Source organism: Mobula birostris, chromosome 8, assembly GCF_030028105.1.
Source record: "Mobula birostris isolate sMobBir1 chromosome 8, sMobBir1.hap1, whole genome shotgun sequence".
Taxonomy (NCBI): domain Eukaryota; kingdom Metazoa; phylum Chordata; class Chondrichthyes; order Myliobatiformes; family Myliobatidae; genus Mobula; species Mobula birostris.
Genome location: NC_092377.1, coordinates 133996622 through 134013154, shown reverse-complemented (window position 1 = coordinate 134013154; position 16533 = coordinate 133996622). Strand labels below are relative to the sequence as shown.

At 51.2% G+C, this 16533-nt stretch overlaps 1 protein-coding gene across 2 annotated transcripts in view; it reads left to right on the top strand.

The window, feature by feature from the left end:
• Window positions 1-10015: 10015 nt before the first annotated feature.
• LOC140201726 (POU domain, class 2, transcription factor 2-like) overlaps window positions 10016-16533 on the top strand; it is a 57947-nt gene continuing 51429 nt past the window's right edge. For both annotated transcript variants that reach the window (XM_072266307.1, XM_072266308.1), the window contains exon 1: window positions 10016-10291. The gene's annotated coding sequence lies outside the window, so the exon portion shown is untranslated. The remainder of the gene's footprint in view (window positions 10292-16533) is intronic.

Here is a 16533-nt window from a genome sequence, read left to right as displayed (position 1 = left end):
CCGTGCTGGGAGACGGTGTGCGTCGGTGCTGGGAGACCGTGTGTGTCGGTGGTGGGAGACAGTGTGTGTCGGTGGTGGAAGACAGTGTGTGTCTGTGTTGGAGACAGTTTGTACCATTGTTTGTAGACACTGTGAGTCTCTGCTGGCAGACAGTGTGTATCTGCCTCGGAAGACTGTGTGTTTTTGTGCTGTGACAGAGTGCCTGTCCATGCTAGAACACAGTGCGTGTACGTGCTGGAAGACACTCTGTTCGTGCTGGGATATAGTGTGTGTCCTCGCTAGGAGGCATTGTGTGTCTGTGTTGGGAATTTCTTATGAGTCTGTTCCGGGAAAAGTTTTGTGTCTCTGCTGGGAGACAGTGTGTTTCTGTTTTGGGAGACAGTTGTGTCTGTGCTTGCTGACAGTGTGTGTCAGTGTTGGGAGACAGTTTGAGTCGGTTATGAGAGACTGTGTGTGACTCTTTGGAGAGATGGTTTGTGTCTGTGCTAGGAGAGAGTTTGTGTCCGTTGCTAGACAGGGCTTGTCTGTTTTGGGAGACAGTGCGTGTCCGTGCTGGGAGACGGTGCGTGTCCGTGCTGGGAGACGGTGTGTGTCCATGCTGGGAGACGGTGTGTGTCCGTGCTGGGAGAAGGTGTGTATCCGTGCTGAGAGACGGTGTGTGACCGTGTTGGGAGACGGTGTGTGACTGTGCTGGTAGACGGTGAGTGTCCATGCTGGGAGACGGTGTGTGTCCGTGTTGGGAGACGGTCTGTGTCTGTGCCTGGAGACGGTGTGTGTCGGTGCTGGGAGACTGTGTGTGTCGGTTCTGGCAGACGGTGTGTGTCGGTTCTGGGAGACGGTGTGTCTCCGTGCTGGGAGACAGTGTGCGTCTGTGCTGGGATACGCTGTGTGACTGTGCTGGGAGACGCTGTGTGTCCGTGCTGGGAGACGCTGTGTGTCCGTGCTGGGAGATGGTGAGTGCCCGTGCTGGGAAACGGTGCGTGTCCGTGCTGGGAGACGGTCTGTGTCCGTGCCTGGAGACGGTGTGTGTCGCTGCTGTGAGACGGTGTGTGTCGGTTCTGGGAGACGGTGTGTGTCCGTGCTGGGAGACGGTGTGTATCTGTGCTGGGATACGCTGTGTGACTGTGCTGGGAGACGCTGTGTGTCCGTGCTGGGAGACGCTGTGTGCCCGTGCTGGGAGATGGTGAGTGCCCGTGCTGGGAGACGGTGTGTGTCCGTGCTGGGAGATAGTGCGTGTCTGTGCTGGGAAACGGTGCGTGTCCGTGCTGGGAGACGGTCTGTGTCCGAGCCTGGAGATGGTGTGTGTCGCTGCTGGGAGACGGTGTGTGTCGGTGCTGGTAGACTGTGTGTCTCGGTTCTGGGAGACGGTGTGTGTCTGTGCTGGGAGATACTGTGTGACCGTGCTTGTTAACGCTGTGTGACTGTGCTGGGAGACGCTGTGTGTCCGTGCTGGGAGACGGTGTGTGTCGGTGCTGGGAGACGGTGTGTGTCTGTGCTGGGAGACGGTGTGTTTACGTGCTGGGAGACGGTGTGTGTCGGTGCTGGGAGACAGTGTGTGTCCGTGCTGGGAGACGGTGTCTGTCGGTGCTGGGAGACGGTGAGTGTCCGTGCTGGGAGACGGTGAGTGGGTTGGTGCTGCTAGACGGTGAGTGTTCGTGCTGGGAGAGGTGAGTGTCTGTGCCGGGAGACGGAATGTATCAGTGCTGGGAGACCATGTGTGTCGTTGCTGGGAGACGGTGTGTGTCCGTGCTGGGAGACGGTGCGTATCCGTGCTGGGAGACAGCATTTGTCCGTGCTGGAGACGGTCTGTGTCACTGCTGGGAGACGGTGTGTGTCGGTGCTGGGAGACGGTGAGTGTCGGTGCTGGGAGACGGTGAGTGTCCATGCTGGGAGACAGTGAGTGTCCGTGCTGGGAGACAGTGTGCGTCGGTGCTGGGAGACCGTGTGTGTCGGTGGTGGGAGACGGTGTGTGTCGGTGGTGGAAGACAGTGTGTGTATGTGTTGGAGACAGTTTGTATCATTGTTTGTAGACACTGTGAGTCTCTGCTGGCAGACAGTGTGTGTATGCCTTGGAAGACTGTGTGTTTTTGTGCTGCGACAGAGTGCCTGTCCATGCTAGAACAGAGTGCGTGTACGTGCTGGAAGATACTCTGTTCGTGCTGGGATATAGTGTGTGTCCTCGCTAGGAGGCATTGCGTGTCTGTGTTGGGAATCTCTTGTGAGTCTGTTCTGGGAAAAGTTTTATGTCTCTGCTGGGAGACAGTGTGTTTCTGTTTTGGGAGACAGTTGTGTCTGTGCTTGCTGACAGTGTGTGTCAGTGTTGGGAGACAGTTTGAGTCGGTTATGAGAGATTGTGTGTGACTCTTTGGAAAGATGGTTTGTGTCCGCGCTAGGAGACAGTTTGTGTCCGTTGCTAGACAGGGCTTGTCTGTTTTGGTAGACAGTGTGTGTCCGTGTTGGGAGATGGTGTGTGTCCATGCTGGGAGAAGGTGTGTGTCCGTGCTGGGAGACGGTGTGTGTCCGTGCTGGAAGTCGATGTGTGACCATGTTGGGAGACGGTGTGTGACCGTGCTGATAGACGGTGAGTGTCCATGCTGGGAGACGGTGTGTGTCTGTACTGTGCGACGGTGTCTGTCGGTGCTGGGAGACAGTGTGTGTTGGTGCTGGTAGACGGTGTGTGTCCGTGCTGGGAGACGGTGTGCGTCGGTGCTGGGAGACCGTGTGTGTCGGTGGTGGGAGACAGTGTGTGTCGGTGGTGGAAGACAGTGTGTGTCTGTGTTGGAGACAGTTTGTACCATTGTTTGTAGACACTGTGAGTCTCTGCTGGCAGACAGTGTGTATCTGCCTCGGAAGACTGTGTGTTTTTGTGCTGTGACAGAGTGCCTGTCCATGCTAGAACACAGTGCGTGTACGTGCTGGAAGACACTCTGTTCGTGCTGGGATATAGTGTGTGTCCTCGCTAGGAGGCATTGTGTGTCTGTGTTGGGAATTTCTTATGAGTCTGTTCCGGGAAAAGTTTTGTGTCTCTGCTGGGAGACAGTGTGTTTCTGTTTTGGGAGACAGTTGTGTCTGTGCTTGCTGACAGTGTGTGTCAGTGTTGGGAGACAGTTTGAGTCGGTTATGAGAGACTGTGTGTGACTCTTTGGAGAGATGGTTTGTGTCTGTGCTAGGAGAGAGTTTGTGTCCGTTGCTAGACAGGGCTTGTCTGTTTTGGGAGACAGTGCGTGTCCGTGCTGGGAGACGGTGCGTGTCCGTGCTGGGAGACGGTGTGTGTCCGTGCTGGGAGACGGTGTGTGTCCGTGCTGGGAGAAGGTGTGTATCCGTGCTGAGAGACGGTGTGTGACCGTGTTGGGAGACGGTGTGTGACTGTGCTGGTAGACGGTGAGTGTCCATGCTGGGAGACGGTGTGTGTCCGTGTTGGGAGACGGTCTGTGTCTGTGCCTGGAGACGGTGTGTGTCGGTGCTGGGAGACTGTGTGTGTCGGTTCTGGCAGACGGTGTGTGTCGGTTCTGGGAGACGGTGTGTCTCCGTGCTGGGAGACAGTGTGCGTCTGTGCTGGGATACGCTGTGTGACTGTGCTGGGAGACGCTGTGTGTCCGTGCTGGGAGACGCTGTGTGTCCGTGCTGGGAGACGCTGTGTGTCCGTGCTGGGAGATGGTGAGTGCCCATGCTGGGAAACGGTGCGTGTCCGTGCTGGGAGACGGTCTGTGTCCGTGCCTGGAGACGGTGTGTGTCGCTGCTGTGAGACAGTGTGTGTCGGTTCTGGGAGACGGTGTGTGTCCGTGCTGGGAGACGGTGTGTATCTGTGCTGGGATACGCTGTGTGACTGTGCTGGGAGACGCTGTGTGTCCGTGCTGGGAGACGCTGTGTGCCCGTGCTGGGAGATGGTGAGTGCCCGTGCTGGGAGACGGTGTGTGTCCGTGCTGGGAGATAGTGCGTGTCTGTGCTGGGAAACGGTGCATGTCCGTGCTGGGAGACGGTCTGTGTCCGAGCCTGGAGATGGTGTGTGTCGCTGCTGGGAGACGGTGTGTGTCGGTGCTGGTAGACTGTGTGTCTCGGTTCTGGGAGACGGTGTGTGTCTGTGCTGGGAGATACTGTGTGACCGTGCTTGTTAACGCTGTGTGACTGTGCTGGGAGACGCTGTGTGTCCGTGCTGGGAGACGGTGTGTGTCGGTGCTGGGAGACGGTGTGTGTCTGTGCTGGGAGACGGTGTGTTTACGTGCTGGGAGACGGTGTGTGTCGGTGCTGGGAGACAGTGTGTGTCCGTGCTGGGAGACGGTGTCTGTCGGTGCTGGGAGACGGTGAGTGTCCGTGCTGGGAGACGGTGAGTGGGTTGGTGCTGCTAGACGGTGAGTGTTCGTGCTGGGAGAGGTGAGTGTCTGTGCCGGGAGACGGAATGTATCAGTGCTGGGAGACCATGTGTGTCGTTGCTGGGAGACGGTGTGTGTCCGTGCTGGGAGACGGTGCGTATCCGTGCTGGGAGACAGCATTTGTCCGTGCTGGAGACGGTCTGTGTCACTGCTGGGAGACGGTGTGTGTCGGTGCTGGGAGACGGTGAGTGTCGGTGCTGGGAGACGGTGAGTGTCCATGCTGGGAGACAGTGAGTGTCCGTGCTGGGAGACAGTGTGCGTCGGTGCTGGGAGACCGTGTGTGTCGGTGGTGGGAGACGGTGTGTGTCGGTGGTGGAAGACAGTGTGTGTATGTGTTGGAGACAGTTTGTATCATTGTTTGTAGACACTGTGAGTCTCTGCTGGCAGACAGTGTGTGTCTGCCTCGGAAGACTGTGTTTTTTTGTGTTGCGACAGAGTGCCTGTCCATGCTAGAGCAGAGTGCGTGTACGTGCTGGAAGACACTCTGTTCGTGCTGGGATATAGTGTGTGTCCTCGCTAGGAGGCATTGTGTGTCTGTGTTAGGAATCTCTTGTGAGTCTGTTCTGGAAAAAGTTTTGTGTCTCTGCTGGAAGACAGTGTGTTTCTGTTTTGGGAGACAGTTGTGTCTGTGCTTGCTGACAGTGTGTGTCAATGTTGGGAGAGAGGTTGAGTCAGTTATGAGAGACTGTGTGTGACTCTTTAGAGAGATGGTTTGTGTCTGTGCTAGGAGAGAGTTTGTGTTCGTTGCTAGACAGGGCTTGTCTGTTTTGGGAGACAGTGTGTGTCCGTGCTGGGAGATGGTGTGTGTCTGTGCTGGGAGATGGTGTGTGTCTGTTCTGGGAGAAGGTGTGTGTCCGTGCTGGGAGACGGTGTGTGTCTGTGCCTGGAGACGGTCTGTGTCCTTGCCTGGAGACGGTGTGTGTTGCTGCTGGGAGACGGTGTGTGTCCGTACTGTGCGACGGTGTCTGTCGGTGCTGGGAGACGGTGTGTGTTGGTGCTGGTAGACGGTGTGTGTCCGTGCTGGGAGACGGTGTGCGTCGGTGCTGGGAGACCGTGTGTGTCGGTGGTGGGAGACGGTGTGTGTCGGTGGTGGAAGACAGTGTGTGTCTGTGTTGGAGACAGTTTGTATCATTGTTTGTAGACACTGTGAGTCTCTGCTGGCAGACAGTGTGTGTCTGCCTCGGAAGACTGTGTGTTTTTGTCCTGCGACAGAGTGCCTGTCCATGCTAGAACACAGTGCATGTACGTGCTGGGAGACGGTGTGTGTCACTGCTCGGAGGCGGTGTATGTCGGTGCTGGGAGACCGTGCGTGTCCGTGCTGGGAGACGGTGAGTGTCTCTTTTGGGAGGCAGTGTGTATCAGTTTTCAAAGACCATTTGCGACTATGCTGGGAGACAGAGTGTGTCTGTGGTGGGGGCAGTACGTGACTTTGCTGGGAGACTGTGTGTGCTTATGCTGGGAGTCAGTGTGTAACTGTTCTGGGAGACAGTGTGTGTCCATGCTGGGATACAGTGTGTGCCACTCTGGGAGGTAGTGTGTGTCCCCATAATGGGAGATCATGGACATCTCTGCTGGGAGACTGTGTGTGTCTATTCTGGGAGAGAGTGTGTATCCGTGATGGGGACAGTTTGTGTCTGTGCTGGGAGACAGTGAGTGTCTGTGCTGGGAGGCATTCTCTGTCTGTGCTGGAAGACAATGTGTGTGTCTGTTTTGGGAGATACTGAGTGTCTGCTGGGAGACAGTATATTCTGGGAGACCGTGTGTCTCTCTGCAGAGAGATTGTGTCTCTCTCTGCTGGGAGTCTTTGTCTCTCCGCTGGGAGACTGTGTGTCTCTGCTGGGAGACTATTTCTCTCTCTGCTGGGAGACTATGTGTCTCTCTGTTGGGAGATAGTATTTGTCTGTTTTGGGAGGCAGTTTGTCTTTGCACTGGGAGACAGGGTGTGTCTTTTTTGGATTACAGTGTGTATCTGTGCTGGGAGACAGTGCATGTATATACTGGAAGAGAGTGTGTGTCTGTGATAAGAGACTGCCTGTCTCTCTGCTGGGTGACTGTGCCTCTCTCTGCTGGGAGACTGTGTGTCTCTCTGCTGGGAGACTGTGTGTGTCTGTTTTGGGAGGCAGTTTGTCTTTGCACTGGGAGACAGGGTGTGTCTTTTTTGGAATACAGTGTGTGTCTGTGCTGGGAGACAGTTCATGTATATACTGGAAGAGAGTGTGTGCCTGTGATAAGAGACTGTGCGTATCTCTGCTGGGACACAGTCCTTTCTGGGAGACAGTGTGGGTATGTTTCGGGAGACAGTTTGTGTTATTGCTGGAAGACAGTGTGTGTGTTTGTTGGAAAACACTGTGTGTCCGTGCTGCGAGACAGTGTGTGTCCGTGCTGGGAGACAGTACCTGCTGGGAGGTAGTGTGTGTCTCCACGCTGGGAGACTAAGGTGTCGGTGCTGGGAAACAGCATGCGTCCATACTGAGAGACGGTGTGTATCCGTGCTGTGATGCTGCGAGTGAGTGTGTGTCTCTGCTAGTAGGCGGTGTGATCTGGGAGGCTTTGTGTGTCTCTGTTGGGAGACTGTGTGACTGTTCTGGCAGATGGTTTGTGTCACTGTTGGGAGACTGTGTGTCTGTTCTGGGAGACAGTTTGTGCTGGGAGACTGTGTGTCTCTCTGCTGGAAGACAGTGCATGTATATACTGGGAGAGGGTATGTGTCTATGATAAGAGACTGTGCGTATCTCTGCTAGGATGCAGTCCTTTCTGGGAGACAGTGCATGTCTGTACTGGGAGACAGTGTGTGTCTGTGATTCGAGACTGTGTTTATCTCTGCTGGGACAGAGTCTATTTTGGGACTGTTTTGGGAGACAGTGCGTGTCCGTGCTGGGAGACAGTGTGCATACCTGCTGGGAGGTAGCGTGTGTCTCGGTGCTGGGAGACTGAGGTGTCCATGTTTGGAGACAGTGTATGTCCATGCTGGGAGACAGCATGCGTCCGTACTGGGAGACGGTGTGTGTCCGTGCTGGGAGACAGTGTGTGTCTGTGTTAGGAGACTGTGTGAGTTGTTCTGGGAGACAGTGTGTGTCCATGCTGAGAGACAGTATTTGTCTGTGCTGGTTAATAATGTATGTCTGTTTTGGAAGACAGTGTGCGTCTGTGCAGGGAGACAGTGTTTGTCTGTGCTGGGAGACTGTGTGTGTCTGTTTTGTGAGACAGTTTGTGTCTGTGCTGGTTGACTGTGTGTATCTGTGCTGGTTGACTGTGTGTATCTGTGCTGGGAGACTGTGTGTGTCTGTGCTGGGAGACAGTTTGTGTCTGTGCTAGGAGACAGTTTGTGTCTGTGCTGGGAGACAGTGTTTGTCTGTGCTGGGAGACAGTTTGTGTTTGTTTTATGAGACAGTTTGTGTCTGTGCTGGGAGACAGTTTGTGTCTGTTTTATGAGACAGTTTATGTCTGTTTTGGAAGACAGTTTGTGTCTGTGCTGGGAGTCTGTGTATCTGTGTTTGGAGAGAATGTGTGCCTGTGCTGGGGGACAGTGTGTGAGCAATCACAGCAGGCTTTTACTGGTGTCCCGTACCTGGATGTTGCCTTTACAACTACCCAGAGGCACACAAGGGAAGCAGATGCTAGAATCTGGAGCAACAATCTATGCTTAATTTGATCGGTTGGTCGTGCAGTGTGTGTTGATGGAAAGGAATTGGCAACATTTCAGATTGGGCTTGTGCCACTGAACCTTCCTGGGTTTTCTGCACTGGAGATTTTTATTGGGAAATCTCGGTTGATTTGGAATTGTGTTACGTGGGAGAACAGTGTGTTGTTTCTGGCCGTGGGATGGCTGCTGACCCAGTTGATTTTCAGCCGTGGCCGCCAGCCTGTTGGTAGAGTGTGTGGGAGCTCTAAATGTGTCTCTAAGGTGCTGAGTCCACCAAACGTCTCCCCAGAGCTTGACTCAGTCTCGCTCTGAACTTCGGGGACACCCCCTCCGCCTTTCACGGGATCTAAAATAAGAACTGACTTCCTCTTTCTGTTTTATCAGAAGCAGAAGGTATGGGCGCAGATGCCAAGGGCGGACTGTGTTAAAGGGTGCCCAGACCACCCCTGCTGGTCCCAGAAATAGATTGTACTGTCTTAGTCACTAGGACCCTTGGTGTTGGAGCTGGTGCTGGGCACAAAGAGCAGACACTGGGAACTCCTGACCCGGATCATGAGCACAACCCCCCCCTCCCCCTGCACCCAAAAGTCCTGAAGTTGGCAGCTGAGGCACAGCACCACAGATTGCGGAGATTCTCCACTGAAGGCAGGGTCTGCTGTCCCGCAGTCCCACATAGCTCGTCCACAGTGCCGGCCCAAAACCCAGGCAAACCACGGCCGGGTCAACTATCCCTGGGCTGGGCTGAGGCTCGGCTGTGGATGTGGCCAAGGAACCCAGACACTGTGTAACCTCATCAGTGCTGCCAGTCAGGGGCTGTCTGCAAAAAGGCATTGCACTTATCGTTAGGGCTGTGTGTAGGTCAGCAGTGTGTGACTCAGAAGGGGGAAGACAGTACGAGGTAAGACAGCTGGTGTAGACCGGGGAGTAATGTGCTCATGTAAACTGGTGCACATTGAAGAAGTATGTGAATCAGAGTGTAATTAAAGAGAGTCAGGGATGGGTACGTTGATGAAACCTGTGAGTGTGTAAATCAGGGTGTAATGTGTGTGTGATTGAGAAGTACATATATTGATGGTCTGTGCGTGTGTAAATCGGGGTAATTAGTGTGATTCAGGGGAAGCTTGTGAGTGTGTAAGTCGGGGTAATTAGTGTGATTCAGGGGAAGCTTGTGAGTGTGTAAATCAGGGTAATTAGTGTGATTCAGGGCAGATACATTGATGAGGCTTTTGAGTGTGTAAATCAGGGGGTAATTAATGTGATTCGGGACAGATACGTTGCTGAAGCTTGTGAGCATGTAAATCAGGGGGTAATTAGTGTGATTCAGAGGCAGGTACACTAATCAAGCTTTTGAGTGTGTAATTCGGGTTGTAATGAGTGTGATTCGGGGCAGATACATTGGTGAAGCTTGTGAGTGTGTAAATCAGGGTGTAATGAGTGTGATTCGGAGCAGATACATTGATGAAGCTTATGAGTGTGTAAATCATTGGGTAATTAGTGTGATTTGGGGCAGATACACTGATCAGGCTTTTGAGTGTGTAATTCGGGCTGTAACGAGTGTGATTCAGGGCAGATACATTGGTGAAGCTTATGAGTGTGTAAATCATTGGGTAATTAGTGTGATTCAGGGGCAGATACACTGATCAGGCTTTTGAGTATGTAATTCAGGTTGTAATGAGTGTGATTCAGGGCAGATACATTGGTGAAGCTTGTGAGTGTGTAAGTCAGATTTGGAGTATAAATGTCTTTGCCTGGGTGAATTGTGTAACCCAGTGTTGTGTTGTGGGATTTAATCTGGAGGTATATTCATCCTGCGTGGACTCAGCCACAGGGGAGGCTTGGTGCGGAAGGAGTTAACCGGGTATAGTCTGAGCAGCAGGGTTTGCTGGGCTGTGCGAGTCAGCTCGAGCTTCCAGCGGAGGCCACGTGTGGTTTGATGTGGTTGTCTCACCAGTGCCTGTTGCACCACGTGCAGAGGCTGATTTGCTTACAAAGTGCGTCTCGGGGGCTGAGCGATACACGTCCTTCCTCCACCCCCAGGGGGTGGGGGTGGGGGGGGGCTGACTCAGGCATCTCTCCGACTGCCACTCCGTCACGCCAGGTTGTCTTTCCCACTCTCCACCGTCCCCTGACCTCTGGTGTCCCGACACCTCTCCTAGCTCGCGAGCTGGCAGCCCTCTGAATCCGTGCTGAAACCGTTGGTGGAGGCAGTGAAAGTGGAGCACTGAGAGGATGGTGTGTGGGTGAAGGTGGAACCCAGTCGCTGGGACTCAGTAATCTGGTACACTCAGCTTTTTCTTCCCCTCTCCTTTCTGTGCAACATCCCGGGCTCTCTGTCGCTCCTCGGTCTCTGCACCCCTCTGAACCCCACATTTACCCCACCCATTATCAGGTGATACTTGTCTTTCCTTTAAGGCACATCATTATGCAAACCGCTCACCTCCTCTGAATAACTTTCTGCTCCCCCTCCTGCTAACATCTCCCGATGTGGCTCGCTGTCATGTTTTATAGTGGTGTACAAACGCGGATGTGTTGTTCTTGGGGGCAGTGGGGATGTGGTGATGTGTTCAGTGCCCCACTGTGGGAGATCTGTCTTTGGCTCAGCTCTCCTACAGCAACAGGTCCTCTGAGATACGAAGGTTCCCTGGACAAGGTCTGAGTCTGGAAGTTCCCACACAGCCAGCAGTGGCAGTGTTCATACCGATTTTCTGTCAGGGAGCAGTGGAATGTCCATAACTTTGTTCAAAGTATGTCAACCAGAGTGGTCCGTGGCTGTGTGTTTTCTACTGCGTAAGTGCTCCATTGGCCAGTCTGTGTCACGCATGCTTGGCTCTCCATGTCAGTTTGTGTGGTTATTTCAGCCTGAGTGTTTGAGCTTCAATGTGTTTCTGATTTAGACATTTTGTGACTTTGTCATGCCTTCAGAATGTGCACCTTGGAGCACGCGGGTGTTTCGATATTGTTTAATTTGAGAGAAAGTGTATTCAGTGTGTGTTGGCGTGCTGCATTGCCTGCGTCTCAGCAGAATCAGAATCAGCTTTGTTATCCCTGACGTGTGGTGTGACATTTGTTGTTTTGTGGCAGCGTTATGGTCATAAAATTTACCAAAAGTCACAAAAACAAATAGTTTAAAAATATTGTGAAGAAGAGGGACAGCGAGGGTAGTGTTCATGGGTTAGTGAAGCAGTCAGAAATCTGATGGTGGATGAGAAGAAGATGTTCTTCGGGGTGCCACGGCAGTGTAGCAGTTAGCACAATGTTATTACAGCTCGGGACATCGGAGCTCGAAGTTCACCTCCGGCATCCTTTGTGAGAAAGTTTTTATGTTCTTCACGTGTCTATGTATGTTTCCTCCAGCTTGTTTGATCTCCTCCCAAAGACGTACCAGTTAATTGGTCATTGTAAACTGTCCAGTGATTAGGCGGGGGTTAAATCTGTGGACTGCAGGGTGATGCAGCTTACTGGGCCAGAAAGGCCTGCTCCATTTGAATCCCTAAATAAAATAACATGCTGGGGCTCCCGTGTCACTGACAATTATTAGTGACTCATTAGAGAGTAAGGGCATGCAGCAGCACGGTGAGTAAGAATCGAGGCGGAGAGGCCATAGAAAGCGTGTGACCTTAAAGGCCATTTGGGCCATCTGGAAAAGAGTTGCCCCTCCTATTCCCACCTCCCCTCACAGGGTTCTGTGGCCTTGCAGTCTACGTGTGGTTAGACTTGCTGCCACCTCCCCCACCCTCTGACGGAAGAGTTTCAGTTTCCCACCACCCACCGGCAGAGAGGTTTTTCCAAACTTTGCTTTTACCCCTTCAGCCCATCACTTGAAATGTTACTTCACCACTCCCCCCCACCCCTGACCTGAATTCCAGCACAGGACCAAGCCCCCAGACCATCCATCAGTATCTATCCTAATTCCACAGCATTTGTCTATCACAGTCTCTGCCTTGGTGAGTGTAGATTCTGCTTCTATACGAGAATGGCTCTGCCTCCACCACCCCCTCAGGTATTGTGTTCCAGATTCTAACCACCCCCACCTCCGGGTGAAAAAACAGTTCCTCCTTAAGTCCCCTACCCACACTCTCCAATAATAGATGCCTCTGCCAAGCAGACAGCTCCACCCTCCACTCTATTCTTGTACGGGGGTCCAAGTCCACAGGTCTCTGAAAGTGGCTGCCAGGCTGATGGAGTGGTAAAGAAGTTCACGTAGCTTACTTGTATCGTCAAAGCTCTGAGTTCAGGAGTCAGGAAGTTGTAATGTAACTTAGTAAAACTCTGCTTTGGCTACATCTGTGATATTGTTTTCAGCTCTGGGAGCTCAATTGCAGTAAGAATGTGGAGGCTCTGGAGAGGGTGCAGAAGAATTTCACCAGGATACTGCCTGAATTAGAGGGTATGGGCTGGAAGGGGAGGTTGGATAAACTTGGGTTGTTTTCTCTGGAATGACAGAGACTGTGGAAATCCGATAGAAGTTTATAAGATTGTGAAAGGGCATAGATCAACAACCAGTATCTTTTCCTGAAGGTTTTATTTTATTTTTTTATTTGTTCATTTATGGGACGTGGGCATCGTCAGCTCAGCCGACATTTATTGCCTGTCCCTAGTTACCCTTGAGAAGGGTGGTGATGAGCTGCCTTCTTGAACCGCTGCAGTCCCTGAGGCGTAGGTACACCCATAGTGGGAGGGAATTCCATAATTTTGACCCAGCAACAGTGAAGGAACGGCGTTATGTTTCCAAGTCAGGATGGTGAGTGACTTGGAGAGGGATTTCCAAGTGGTGGTGTTCCCAGGTTTCTGCTGTTTTCGTCCTTCTAGATGGTGGTGGTCGTGAGTCTGGAAGGTGCTGCCTTAGGAACTTCGGTGTGTTGTTGCAGTGCATCTTGTAGATAGTACACACTGCTGCAACTGTTCAGCGATGGTGGAGGGATTGGATGCTTGTGGAAGGGGTACCAGTCAAGTGGGCTGCCTTGTACTGGATGGTGTCAAACTTCTTGAGTGTTGATGGAGCTGCGTTCCTTCAGGCGAGAGGTGAAATGTCTAATAGCAGAGTGCATACGTTTAAAGAGAGGGGGGTAAGTTCAAAGGAGATCTGCGGGATGGGTGTTTTTTTCACACCCTGGAATGCGCTGCCAGGCATGGTGGTGGCTCTCAGATATGTACACGAACGTGTAGAATGGAGGGTTAAGGACATTGTGTAGGCAGAAGGACTAGTTTAGTTTGGTATTTGATTACTAATTTAATTAATTCATCACAACATGGTGAGCTGGACGGTGTGTTTCTGTTCAATGCTCTTAGTCTCACGAATGCGTATACGTCAATCGAGTCCCTTGGCCTGACTGACATATGCAATGTCTTTCCTGTTTACTCAGTCTGAATCCCTCCCGACTGGCAGTCCTGTTGGGGGTCTGTGTGGGAAGTCGTGATTTTCCCCGGCCACTGTGCTGCTCGCTTGGATTGAGGTCTGTTTTGGCTGAAGGGTTCCATCCTTCTGTTGAGTCATGGAATCAGAGTCAATACCAATGCAGGCCCTGTTCTTTGTCTAATGGACATGGCCTGGGCACAACAAAGGATTCAGTAATCACTTGTCAATCTTATAAGCCATGGTGAAGTCTTACCACAGTTCCAAAGGAAACAATCCAGCCAGTCCAGCCCATCCTCATAGCTAGAGCCAACGACCTTATTCCCTCTCCGGAGTAATCACATCCCTCCTGTAATGTGGTCCCTCGGACCATTGGTGTAAGATACAGTTTGAGCATAATAGCTTCCCTGTCCCTTACTCTCTGTGCATGAGGCGATAGAGGAAACATCCCAAAAGCCTTCCTAATCATCTCACTGCCCCTCATTGCTTTCTCTCCCTTCCCTAGTCTTGGTCATAGAACATACTGTAGACTAGCACAGGATCCAGCCCCTCAGCCCATGATGTTTTACTGAACTAATTAATTAATCCAACTAAATTCATTCCTTCTGCCTACACAATGTAGATATCCCTCCTGTCCTATGCACGTTCATCTGCCTATCTAAACATCTCTTGAAAGCTTCCACCACCAACCCTGGCAGCACGTTCCAGGAACCCACCACTCTCTGTTTTAAAAGCATGCTCTTTGAACTTTGTTTACAAAATTATGAGGGGTATAGACAGAGTAAATGCAAGTAGGCTCTTTCCACTTAGATTAGGAGAGATAAATACGAGAGGACATGGCTTTAGGGTGAAAGGGGAAAAGTTTAGGGGGAACTTCTTCACTCAGAGAGTGGTGGGAGTGTGGAACGAGCTGCCATCTGACATGGTAAATACGGGCTCACTCTTAAGTTTTAAAAATAAATTGGATAGATACATGGATGGGAGAGGTCTGGAGGGTTATGGACTGGGAGCAGGTCAATGGGACTAGCGGAATAAAGTTTCGGCACAGACTAGAAGGGCCGAATAGCCTGTTTTCTGTGCTGTGATGTTCTATGGTTCTGTGGAACTTAACCCCTCTCACCTGAAATGCAGACCCTCTGGTATTATAGATTTCAATCCTGTGAACTCTATTTAGAGTTATAGAGACAAAGAGGTACAGCACAGAAACAGGCCCTTCAGCCCATCTAGTCCATGCCAAAACCATTTAAATTGCTGACCCCCATCGACCTGCACCGGGACCATAGCCTTCCATATCCCTACTGTTGATGTACCTATCCAACTTCTCTTAAACGTTGAAATTGAGCTCACCTGCACTACTTGTGCTGGTAGCTTGTTCCACACTCACCACCCTCCGACTGAGGAAGTTTCCCCTCATGTTTCACTTAAACTTTTCACCTTTAACCCATGACTGCTGGTTGTAATCCCAACCAACCTCAGTGGAAAAAGCCTGCATGCATTTAACCTACCTTTACCCCTCATAATTTTGTAAAACTCTATCAAGTCTCCTCTTGGTCTTCTGTGTTCTGAAGAACACAGTCCTAATCTATTCAATCTTAACTCACGTTCCCCAGACCACATCAGGGAACTATGCACTTGAAGCCCAAAATGCCTCTCATAATCATATAGATCTCTATCAAATCTCCCCTCATCTTCCACCACTCCACCAATCCAAGTTTGCCCAACCTGTCTTCATACCCACATGCCCTCTAATCCAGGCAGCATCCTGGTGAACCTCTTTTGCACCCCCTCCAAAGCCTCCACGTCCTTCCTGTAGTGGGCATCCCACATTGAATGCAATACTCCAGATGTGGCCTAAACCAGATTTCTCTAAAGCTGCCATAACTTCCTGTCTCTTGAACCAAATGCCTTCACTCATTAAGGCAAGTGTGCCATATGCTTCATTATCACCCTATCAGCCTGCGTAGCCACACTCAGGGAACTATGGACTTGGGACCCCAAGATCTCTCTGCTCATCAACACTGTTAAGGTTCCTGCCTTTAACAGTACACTGTCTCTTTACCTCTGATCTCCCAAAGTGCAACACTTCACATTTGGCCGGGTTAAACTCCGTCTGCCATTTCTCTGCCCATATCTGCTACTGATCTATATCCCACTATACTCTTTGGCAATCTTCTACCCTATCCAAGCTATTTATATATATCACAAACAGCAGAGGTCCCAGTACAGATCCCTGCAGAATATCTTCAGCCCAAGTAGGTCCCATTCACCACTACCCTCTTTCTTCAATGTGGAAGCCAGTTTTGAATCCAAACAGACAATTCACCATGGATCCCATTCATCTTAATCTTCCCAATGAACCTCCTATGAGGAACCTTGTTAAACACCTTAATAAGATTCATGTAGACGACATCCACAGCTCTACTTTCATCAATCACCTCCGTCACTTTCTCGAAAAACTCAATCAAGTTCATAAGACACGTCTTTCTCTGCGCAGTCATGCTGACTGTATCTAATTAGGCCAAGGTTTTCCAAATGGTCGTAAATCCAATCCCTAAGCATCCTCTCCAGTAACATCCCTACCCCTGACGTGAGAGTCGATGGCCTGTAGTTTCCAGGATTATCTCTGGTTCCCTTCTTGAATAATAGAACAATATCAGCTAATCACCAGTCATCTGAGACCTCACCTGTGGCTGGAGAGGACACGAAGAGATTGGTCAAGGCCCATCGATCTATAGCACATCATGCCCTTGTGAACTTATCCACCTTAGTGTTCTTTAAAAGACCCAACACTACCTCTGCCTTTATTTTCAAACACTCCTTCACATTAATATGCTCCACACTGATCTCTTTATCCACATTCTTCACCTCCAAGCACATGTTCCTTTCTTTATCTTTGAGTGGTCCTACCCTCTCCCTAGTTATCTTCATGCTATTGATGTATATATAGAATGTCTTGGGATTCTCTTTAATCTTACTTGCCAAGGACCTTTTATGACTCATTCCGGCTTTCCTAACTCTGCTTGAGTTCTTTTGCAGCTTCTTCATATCCCTCAAGGGCTCTGCTTAATTTTGGCTTCCTAAACCCAACATGTGCTTCCTTTTTCTTCTTGACTACATTTGCCATCTCTCTCGTCATGTAAAGTTGCCTTACCTTGCCACCCTTATCC